The sequence below is a fragment of the Saimiri boliviensis genome, chromosome 10 (genome assembly GCF_048565385.1).
Source record: "Saimiri boliviensis isolate mSaiBol1 chromosome 10, mSaiBol1.pri, whole genome shotgun sequence".
Taxonomy (NCBI): Eukaryota; Metazoa; Chordata; class Mammalia; order Primates; family Cebidae; genus Saimiri; species Saimiri boliviensis.
Window position 1 is genome coordinate 7,141,471 of NC_133458.1, and position 11,727 is coordinate 7,153,197.

Sequence of the window (11,727 nt, forward strand, 5' to 3'; positions counted from 1 at the left end):
AGAGCCACCTGTTAGTATTCAGAAGAGTCCGCTCTCTTCGCCCAGCCATGCGCGGCAAAATCCAGGCAGGAGTCAGAGTGGTTTCTTCTTTAGAGAAATAGAACAGTAGAGGCTGAGCCTCTACATGGAAAACTTGGGGCTAAAAACCAGGACTGTCACTTAGAATGTGTGGATGTGGAGGGTCTGAGTCGGGCCGTCCGCTTTCCCTCCTCCCACGCAGGATCCCAGCAGCCAGGCTGCTGCGTCTGAGCGGCAGACAGGAGAATCATTCTGGGATGAGAAGACAGGGCCCGGAGGACAGACCTCCGCATGCTGGCTGCCTGGGCCGTCCCCCTGAAGACAGCACACACCTGTGGCCAAGGGCGGCCTGACGCCCTGCGATTCCAATCAGCTGGCTGGCATCTCGCTTTGGGCTTGGAAGCTGTATTCACGCCGCTGATAAAGACATACCCAAGACTGGGTCATTTATTCAGGAAAAAGAGTTGAAGGGACTCACAGTTCCACATGGCTGAGGAGGTCTCACAATCAGGGTGGAAGGCAAGGAGGAGCAAGTCGCACCTTCACGGGTGGCAGCAGGCAAAGAGAGGGCTGGCGCAGGGAAACGCCCCGACACAACCCTCAGATCTCGTGGGACTTACTCACTCTCACGAGATCAGCCTGGGAAAGACCTGCCCCCATGAGTCAATTACCTACCGCTGGGTTCCTCCCACAACCCGTGGGAATTCCAGATGAGATCTGGGTGGAGACACAGCCGAACCATATTATAATTGAATGCTGTTATGGCCAGACCCGTGTCCCCCTGCAGCTCACATGTGGAAGCACCAAGCCCCAATGTGACTGTGTTTGGAGACAGCTTTTAAGGAGGGGATTATGGTTATATGAGGTTAACAGGGTGGGCCCTAATCCAATAGGACCGGTACCCTTATGGGAACAGGCTGAGGGCCTAGGCAGGTGCCTGTGCAGAGAAAAGACCCTGTGAGGGCACAGCGGGAAGGCAGCCACCTGCAAGCCCAGAAGAAAGGCCTCGGGGAAACCAAACCTGCCGGCACCTGGATGCCGACTCCAGCCTCCACAACTGTGGGTAATGGTGTCCAGCAGCTAAGCCGCCCAGTCTGTGGGACTTGGTTATGGCAGCCGGAGCTGACTCCTACAGCTGCCAAGGATTGCCAGGACATTTGAGGAAAGCCTCCAGAAAGAAGGAAAATACAAATAGAACCAGAAAGAGGAAGAAAGAAATGAAAATTGAGAGAATAAAAAGAGGCAGTTGCAATTTAAAACATGATTGTTCACATTTAAAAATCATTCGAATAAATGGCTGAGTGTGGGGTCTCGCACCTGTAATCCCAGCACTTTGGGAGGCTGAGGTGGGCAGATCACTGGAGGTCAGGAGTTTGAGACCATCCTGGCCAACACGGTGAAACCCCATCTCTACTAAAAATACAAAGATTAGCTGGACGTGGTGGCACACACCAGTAGTCGAGCTACTCAGGAGGCTGAGGGAGGAGAATGGCTTGAACCCTGGAGGCCGAGGTTGCAGTGAGCCAAGATCATGCCACTGCACTATATTCTGGGCAACACAGTGAGACTCTGTCTCAAAATAAATAAAGAAATAAATAATAAAAATCATTAGAAAAATGGTGAGAAAGGAATATTTTGAAATGTACAACCAAATGGCAGAGGGAAGCCTGAGAGAAAGTTGAGAGCTGTGGTGTTTCATTCTAGAAGGTAGAAAGAACATCCAACCAGTAATGAGTTCCACAAAGTGATGAGCAAAAAATGGAGAGGAAATTGTCAACTCAATCATGGGAAATGTCAATCATACAGACATTTGCAGAGCTAAAGGGACCCACAGAATGCCCCACATAATGAATGAGACAAGAAAGTATCAAAATGACATCGAACTTCTCAACAGCCACACTGCATTCTGAAACTATAGAGAAAGAGCTTGAAAATTTTCTTAGATGATATTTAACCCAGAATTCTAGGTCTAGTCAAAATTTAGTCAATCTTGGGGGTGGAATAAAAATATTTTCAGGTATGTAAAAGACTCAGAAAAATTCCTCTCCATGTATTCTTTTTTTGGGAAGCTAACTGTAAATTGCAAATGCCAATAAAGGAAAAAGTAAATAAAGAAGACATGGGTCAGGCGTGGTGGCTCACATCTGTAATTCCACACTTTGGGAGGCTGAGGTGGGCGATCACTTGAAGTCAGGTGTTCGAGACTAGCCTAGCCAGCATGGTGAACCCTCATCTCTACTAAAAAAAAAAAAAAAAAAAAAAAAAAAAAAAAAAAAAAAGCAGGGCATGATAGTGGGCTCCTGTAATCCCAGCTACTCGGGAGGCTGAGGCAGGAGAATCACTTGAATCCAGGAGGTGGAGGTTGCAGTGAGCTGAGATCATGCCACTGCACTCCAGTCTGGGAGACAGAGCAAGACTCTGTCTATTCAAAAAAAAAAAAAAAAAAAAGACATGGACCCAGGATGGTAGATGCAACCCCATTGAGAGGAAGAGTATGTGGGATGGAGAAGTTTAGGTGGACGACACAGCTGGTGGTAAAAATTAAGAAACAGTATTTACAGGGTAGTAAAGACGCGAACACAGATTACTGCATTAACCAAAAAACAAAAAAGAAAAACAAACAAACAAAAAAACCCAGACTTTTTTTTAGAAAAAATAAATTAGAAGAAATGAAGGCCATGTAATAAAAACGAAGTTGATGTATAAAATTCGTCGAAAAATAGAAGTCTAATAACTCTATTTAAAATATGAAGGTAACTGTCATAAGAAATAGATCGAAGAGTGAAATGTGATTGTATTTAGGGAGTTGAACTGGAGGCTGGGCAGGAATTGGGCAGAGACCTGCTGATCTTCTTTATAACATTTGTTTTTATTTTTTTTTGCATATGTATACATTGCATGGGAAAATATTTTTAAAATAAAGATTCTCTAAAAAGATTAGAAATGAAAACAAACCCTATCAGACAGCACGGATATTGGTAAACACAAGAGTACATCAGCCTCGGCCTTCCGGACCCCATCCCTTTCCATCACACCACGTCCCCCGCACCTGGAAAGTAATCACTGAAATTGCACCCCCGGCCCTGCAGGCCAGTCCATGCTCTAGGACCCTCAGCCAGAGTGGGATGGTGGGACAGAATGAGCTATAGCACAAATGAACTGAAACACACCACTTGCCCTGTTTGCAGCCACACAAATAAGCCACAACATACCCTTCTCCCTGACCTGGTTCACCGTGCTGCAGGTGGCAAGAAGGAGAGAAAGAGTTGTAACAGTCCTTGGGGGCTCAGACCTTGGGACCCCGCAGATGAGAGCCATAACACCCCTTGAGGCTCTGTGGTTGCTGGCATCTCTGAGTTTTCAGGCACCACCACCATGTTCCCCCTCATCCAGATGGTGGTGCCCAAGGTGGAAGATGGTTGCAGCACACCCAGGCCAGCCATGGGCTAAGTGCAGAGTGGTTGTGGGTGGAATCTAGGCCGGTAGTGTAAGCTCAGCACAGCCTGCTGGGTCGAGTGGGCAGAGCGAGCCCAGAGGTGAGCCCAGAGCCGAGTGAGGCCCTGGCAGGGGTGCTGAGCCAGCTGCAGAGATTTCCAGCTGGCAAAGTCGCACTGAAAGAATCCTGTGTCAATATGATTATTACTGAAAAATGAATTATTCTCTAGAAAGATTCTAATACATCAGGAAAACTTGGGGGCAATTCCCTTTAGATGTGAACGCTTATGAACATATCCCCAACCTCTCTCAATTTTCTTATTTATTAATATGAGCTTTTTTTTTTTTTTTTTTTTTTTTTTTGAGAGAGAGTTTCGCTCTTGTTACCCAGGCTGGAGTGCAATGGCGCGATCTCGGCTCACCGCAACCTCCGCCTCCTGGGCTCAGGCAATTCTCCTGCCTCAGCCTCCTGAGTAGCTGGGATTACAGGCACGTGCCACCATGCCCAGCTGATTTTTTGTATTTTTAGTAGAGACGGGGTTTCACCATGTTGACCAGGATGGTCTCGATCTCTCGACCTCGTGATCCACCCGCCTCGGCCTCCCAAAGTGCTGGGATTACAGGCTTGAGCCACCGCGCCCGGCCAATATGAGCTCTTATATTACGTCTTTTCTGGGACAAGCACCTCACCTCCTAACCCATCTGCTACACTCCCACAAAACACAGAAAACTCCTCCTACTGAGAGATCGACCTGAGAGGTCCGCAGTTGGCTTTTGGACCTTGTGTCTTCAGAAGAAAACTATGTTCAGTTATTTTCTTTGCTAAAAGATGCTGAATTTAATGCTAGAAAAGCGCAGAATTTGTAAAATAAATTTCAATGAGGATTCATAAGTACAGCAAATAAAATTTTAAGTGCATTAAAGATACTTAGCAGATGAATAAAATAATCCTGTAGAGAAAAGGATGCAGCTAATAGTCACCAATATGCCCCCCACAGCCCAAAACCCAAGTCTAAATCTGCATCAGACTTTTCCCTCCTGCCCTCCTTCCTTTCCCCTTTCCCCTCTTCTTTCCCCTCTTTCCCCCGTTCCCTTTTCCCTCCCCTCCCCTCCCCTCCCCTCCCCTCCCTTCCCTTCTTCCCTTCCTTCCCCTTCCCTTCCTTTTCCTCCCCTCCCCTCCCCTCCCCTCTTTTTTGACAGGGTCTCACTCTGTTACCTAGGTTGGAGTGGAGTGGCTTAATAATAGCTCACCCTCCCAGGCTCAAATGATCCTCCTGTCTCAGCCTCCCAAGTAACTGGGACTACAGGTGTGTACCACCATGCCTAATTTTTTTTTTTTTTAAATAGAAATGAGGTCTCGCTATATTGCCCAGGCTGGTCTTAAACTTTGATCAAGTGATCCTTCTGTTTTGGCCCCACAAAGTGCTGGGATTACAAGCATGAGCCACTGTGCCTGGCCAAGTTTTTAAAAATATATGAGTCTATCAAGTCAGGAAAACATGACCATATGTTAGATAATATAACTATTTTTTCTGTAAATAATTGACACTTTTTCCCTGTGTGTGTGTGTGTGGTTTTTTTTTTTTTTTTTTTTTTTTGAGACAGTTTCACTCATCCAAGCTGACCTTGAACTCCTGGACTCACGTGGTTTTCCATGTTAGCCACCCAGTAGCTGGGATTACAGATGCCAGCCATTATGCCTAGTTTAAAATCAGCATTTTTTAACCCATAGCTTTCCTAGGACCATCTTAATACTGATCTCCGTATAAGAGCCAGGATTTTATGATACTGCTAAGCGCTTTTTCTCCTATTGATTTTTTTCAAATAAATAATACATTTACCATGTAAACATTAAGAGCATAAAGATGCGTATAATGAAAACTTTTCCTATTTTTCATGAACTGAAGCCATTACAATGCCCAGTCCACTTTTAGGGTGGTGTAACCAGCTTGGAAGATAGTCCTCCTTTAAAAAGTAAAATAAATCTTCTTAATCCTAATCCCCAGAGCCAGCATCTCCTTCCAAATGCAGCGATTGGATGTGCTGCTTCTGCTGATTACAGGTGAGAGGATTCCCCCATCTTTGTCCCACTTCTGACACGTGGAGCTCACTTCACTTACCACTGAGATAATTGCAATGGCTGCTTTGTAACTGCTGTGTTTTCCAAGTGGAGTCACAGGTGAAATGAGGCAGGGGTCTGGGCTGAATGAACTGAGAGATGTGAAGTTTTTTTAGATAGCAGGCTTTATGGTGGCTGGGTTCCAAGCAGATATTTGGTTGTGCTGGGTTGCTGGACCACCCAGCAGTACTTAAAAGGCAGTGCAGGCCACCTCACAAAGCCTGATGACATCACACAGGGCGTCACAGCCCCCAGGTGGCCCCTACCTGTAAGCTCCAACCAGCAGGTGGAATCCGGAAGTTCCCAGGTCCACGCTGAGAAAATAGAAAAAGTTTCATATTAGGTGAGGTCCAAATCCAGGGTGACTGTCTTTCTCTAGGCAAGGCCTAATTTTTAGCATTTTTTGAAATAAACTTAAGAAAAAGAACAAGCTTTCAGAAAACACGAAGAAACTTAAAGATGAGCCAAAGGGTTATTTGACTGCCTTTTACTTCTTTAGTCTCCATCACGCAACGTTTAGACGTCAGTACACACGTTCAGCCAAATGCTTGCGAAATTGCTTCTGAACCCATCCGAGGAGACTTGACCCTCCCGACTTGAGGATTCTGACTGTTTTGCCTGACACCAGACACACGCTGCCTCAGGGTCTGTGAGTGGAAGGGGGATGGGTGGGGACCTCCTGCAGCCTCTCGGGGGCAGATACTGAAACTGCGCCAAGGAGTTAATCCCAGGACGAACACATTTCTGAGGTAAGAGAAGCAACCTGCGGAAACAACTCAAACTCCGTCCGCTTATGAGATAACAAAACGGCAGGAACCAGTTGGAACCAATATGGCCAACTGGAGTTTCTGCAGAAGGAGCTTGCTGATGTCACGGCCTGGATTTCCACGCGTGTTTCATGCTAGCCGCCCTGGAATTTAATTTGCACACGGGACCCATGAGGAGGCATGAAGAGATAACTGCGCATGTCTGAGGACTTTCCAGACCTCCTCTTTCCTTCCACCAGTCTCCTGCAAATCCTGGAACCCACCCTCTAGCCCTTTTCTAATAAATGATTTCCTTAAAGGCAGCACAGCGAGACAGATTGGAGCTGAACTCCTGTGCCCTTGTTGGTCAACTTGCAAAGAAAACTTTTCTTTTCTCTAAAACCCAGTGTGTTAGTATAGACTTCTTGCGCATAGGTCAGTGACCTCTTTTGCTTGGTAACAACATGATGGGCTATAATGACCTCCTGGGGCAGACAGATGGGCATGAAAGATGCCCAAACCAAGCTCCTGAGCCACCTGTCTGCAGGCTGGATGGGAAGGTCCTTCTTGTCCTTTAATAATATTAAAAGTAAGCTTTTATTCATACTCGCCTCAAACCGGAGACAACCTAAATGTCTGTCTGTAGGAGAACGGACCCACTGTGGCATGTTCATATAATGCAGCACAAACCAGCAGTGAAAAACACCGAACTGCAGCTGCGTAAACAGGCATGCGTCTTGCAGACGTGGTGTGGAGCCGAAGCAGCTCATGGGAGTGCACGATTCTATTTCTGTGACGTTTCTGCGGAAAGAAAGCTTGCTGATGTCACAGCCCGAATTCCCACAGCATGTGGAAGGGAGCAAGAAAAGGCAAAGCTACTCGAAAGTGACGGAGCAGTTTATCTGTCTGTCAGTAACCGGCAACCCTGTTTGGGGACCAGAAACAGGGTTGCTGGTTCCTGAGAGGAAGCAAGAGCCCTGGAGTGCCAGAATGTTCTGTGTCTTCTTGGTCTGGGAGAGGGTGAAGGCTTCATGGAGCATACTTATACAAACGTGCATAGGGCTGGTCAATGAAAATGTGTATACTTCACTGTATGTGTGTCATATCCTCAAAACATGAAGGAAAAAAGTGAGTCAACACAACTTTAGGACAAAGATTTTATTGTGGGAGTTTTGCAACCATTACTGTATATGGTTTGGTTGCTGAAATAAAGTAAAATCTTTCTTTCTGAGAAAGGTGCATATACACCGAGTTCAAAGACGAGAGTTGGAATTGTGTTTATTTATTTATATTTATATTTATTTATTTGAGACAGTCTTGCTCTGTTGCCCAGGCTGGAGTGCAGTGGTGTGATCACGGCTCACGGCAGCCTTGACCTCTCAGGCTGAAGCTATCTTCCTGCCTCAATCTCTTAAGTAGCTGGGACTACAGGAATGTGCCATGACACACACCCAGCTAATTTTTAAATTTCATATTAGTTTTTGTAGAGACAAGACCTCACGATGTTGCTCAGGCTGGTCTCGAATTCCTGGGCTCAAGCTACCCTCCTGCCCTGGCCTCCCAAAATGACGCAATTACAGGCATGATCTACCGTGCCCAAACTTTTTTTTTGAGTAGGAGTCTTGTTCTGTTACCCACGCTGGAGTGTAGTGGTGCAATCTCAGCTTACTGCAACCTCTGCCTTCTGGGTTCAATCAATTCTCCTGCCTCAGTCTCCTGAGTAGCTGGGACTACAGGTGCATGCCACTGTTCCCAGCCGATTTTTGTATATTTAGTAGAGACGGGGTTTCACCATGTTGGCCAAGCTAGTCTCGAACTCCTGACCTTGTGATCCACCTGACTTGGCCTCCCAAAGTGTTGGGATTATAGGCGTGAGCCACTGCACCTGGCCTGGAACTTTATTTTTTAATCGAGATATTACATACCATACAATGCACCTTTCACCCATGCTGTGGCATTTGTCAGTATTTCATTCCTTTTTATGGCTGAATAATGATCCATTGTTTGAAAATACCACATTTATTTATCTGTTCATTAACTGGTGAATATTGAGGTGGTTTCCACTTTGGGGCTGTTATAAATAGTACTGCTATGAATATTCATGTACACGTGTTGTGTGGACATAAGTTTTCAGTTCTCTTTGAGTATATACATAAGAGTAGAATTGCATCTGGTAACTCTATGTTGAATTTTTTGAGTAATTGCCAGACTGTTTCATAAAGCAGCTGCATCATAGAATTTTTATTTCCAAGATTTTGCCCAAGGGAGAGGAAAACAAGTCACGAACAGCCCCTCCTCAGGGCTTGCCCTGCAGATTTCACACTCACTTTGCCAGCCCCTATCATTTTGCACCAGCCAATTCCTGGCATGCATTTCTTCATATGTATCTCCTACTGCTTCTGTTTCTCAAGTTAACTGAACTTACGCTTTCTCAAATGTAACTACACACTTTTAAAAAAATACAGAACCACCAGGCTTAGTGGCTCAGGCCTGTAATTCTCGCACTTTGGGAGGCCAAGGTGGGCAGGTCATGAGGTCAGGAGTTCGAGACCAGCCTGGCCAACATGGTGAAACCCTGTCTCTATTTTGTAAAAATACAAAATATTTTGTAAAAATACAAAATCAATAACTAATTCATATGCTCTAAAATATTATTTATTGTCAACCATATTGTTTGTTTAGTCTTTGTTGAGAACAAGATTTGAAGTCCATTTTAAAAGAAAAGTGCCATTTTTTCATAGGACACACATATATAGTCCCAGCTACTTGGGAGGCTGAGGCAGGAGAATTGCTTGTACCCGGGGGGGCGGAGGTTGCGGTGAGTGGAGATCACACCACAGCACTCCAGCCTGGGCCACACAGTGAGACTCCATCTCAAAAAAAACCAAAAAACCAAAATGAAACCTAGAAAGTTCCTGCATGTTCCTTCCCTGTCAATGCTCATTACCATCTGGCACCACAAGCAAGCACTATTCTGATTTTATTTAGCATATATTAGTTTTGCCTGCTGTAGAATTTCATGTAACTGAAAGGATATGATATATGGTAGGAAACCTTGTGTAAGGTTTCTTTCATTCAGCATAATAATGAGACTTATCGTTTCATGAATCAGTAGTTTACTTTTTAATGATGAGTAGTTTTTTTATCATTAAAATCATATGGTTTGTTTATTCATTATTTTGTTCATGAATAGCTGGGTATTTTAGTTTGCTCAGGCTGCCATACAAAATACTACAGACTTGGTGGTTTAACAATCAAAATTTCCGTCCTTCCCTCCCTTCCTCCCTCCCTCCCTCCCTCTCCCCCCACCTCTCTCTCTCTCTCTTTCTTTCTTTTGTTTTTTGAGATGGAGTTTCACTCTTGTTACCCAGGCTGGAGTGCAATGGCGCGGTCTCGGCTCACCGCAACCCCCACCTCCTGGGTTCAGGCAATTCTCCAGCCTTAGCTTCCTGAGTAGTTGGGATTACAGGCACGCGCCACCATGCCCAGCTAATTTTTTTTAGTAGAGACGGGGTTTCACCATGTTGACCAGGATGGTCTCGATCTCTTGACCTCGTGATCCACCCGCCTCGGCCTCCCAAAGTGCTGGGATTACAGGCTTGAGCCACCGCGCCCGGCTCTTTCTTTTTTGAGATGGAGTCTCATTCTGTCACCCAGACTGGAGTGCAGTGGCACCATCTCAGCTCACTGCAACCTCTGCCTTCTGGGTTCAAGTGATTCTCCTGTCTCAACCTCCTGAGTAGCTGAGATTATAGATGCGGCCAATCATGCCCAGCTAATCTTTGTAATTTTAGTAGAGATGGGGTTTCACCATGTTGGCCAGGCTGGTCTTGAACTCCTGAACTTGTGATCTGATCCTCCCTGCCACTGGCCTCTTAAGTGCTGGGATTACAGGCGTGAGCCATCACACCTGGCCTGAAGTTAATTTCTCATAGTTCTGGAGACTGCAAGTCCAAGATCAAGCTGCTGCAGGGTTGAATTCCTCTGAGGACTCTCTCTGTGGCTTGCAGGCAGCCACCTTCTTGCTGTGTCCTCACATGCTCTTTCTTAGGTGTGCACACATCCATGGGGTTCTCTCTGTATGTGTTGTAATTTCCTCTTCTTAAAAGGGCACCAATCAGATTGTATTAAGGCTCACTTTAACAACCCCATTTTAACTTAATTACTTCTTTAAAGGCCCCATCTTCAAATATTGTCAGTACCATTCTAAGGTACTAGGAGTCAGCATTTCAACATGGGAATTTGGTGGGGTGCAATTCAGTCGATAGCACCACACTGCTTCCAGTTTGGAGCTTTTACCAATAAAGCTGTTCTGAAATTCTCGGACACGTTTTTCTATGGCACCAGGTCTAATTGAATGACATCATCAATACGGTGGGACAGCATGATGTGCTGTGAAAGGTCCAGATGAGCACTGTACCTGCAGAGCACATGTGATAGAGAGCAGAGGGTTAACACAGCCTGGGGAAGTCTAATAGATTGTGCCATCCCTACCATGTAGGGGCAGACTGTTTCATTGATGGGGACCAAGAAGAATGAATTTTCCAGAATAATTGCTCTATACCAAGTGCCAGAGTCTTGTTGCTACTCTCCACTGAAGACAGCACATCTACAGTTACAGCTACCACGTGATTAAGTTTAAAACAGTTACCGTCATTTGCTACAGTTCATTTGATTTTTATAGGGGCCCAAGGGGGATGTTGAATGGGGATATGATGGGACCACTACTCCTGCATCCTTTAAGTCTTTGATGGTGTTAGTCTCCGCAACTGTTCTGGAATGTGGTGTTTTTCCTTCTGATTTACAATCTCGGAAGGCTGTGCAGGGAGTGGGGATGAGAAGTTTCAGGGGCTTCCTCTTGGTAGACTCTTCTGTAATGGTCCTTCTTACACAGGTGAGGGAATCAATGGAAGGATTCTACCAATTGCTAGGCGTGTGTATCCCAATTGTACACTTAGGGACCAGAGGAATGACTGCAGAGAAGATCTGTGGGACCATCAGCTCACTGTCTTTCATACTTAGGTAAAACGCCATTGATCACCTGGCCACTTCAAGTCCCCACTCTAACAGAGGCTTGTGATGCTGTTTCGGATCCTCCGAAATCAGGACTAACGGCAGTGTGGTGCTATTGACTGAGTTGCACCCCGCCAAATTCATATGTTGAAATCCTGACTCCATCTCAAAAAAAAAAAAAAAAGTTAGGTGTATCAAGTTCTTCTGCACTGGAGGGTTTACAAAGGGGAAAAATGAAGGGTTTTCTCCCCTGCAGACACTGAAATGACTTCTAAATATCCACAAGTAACTCATCCTTTCCCCACAATTTCTGGGCTGTCTTTATTGTGTAATGATTCCCATGTAGAATAGGCTCTCTCTGGGGTCGCTCTCCTGTCCCCTTTGTCTGTGTGCCAG

The 11,727-nt window shown here is 45.5% G+C and overlaps 1 protein-coding gene across 1 annotated transcript in view; it reads right to left on the reverse strand.

Annotated features, from left to right (window-relative positions):
• GALNTL5 (polypeptide N-acetylgalactosaminyltransferase like 5) overlaps positions 1 to 5,737 on the reverse strand; it is a 60,420-nt gene extending 54,683 nt beyond the window's left edge. The window contains exon 1 of the mRNA XM_003929887.3: positions 5,574 to 5,737. The gene's annotated coding sequence lies outside the window, so the exon portion shown is untranslated. The remainder of the gene's footprint in view (positions 1 to 5,573) is intronic.
• Between the last annotated feature and the right edge of the window lie 5,990 nt (positions 5,738 to 11,727).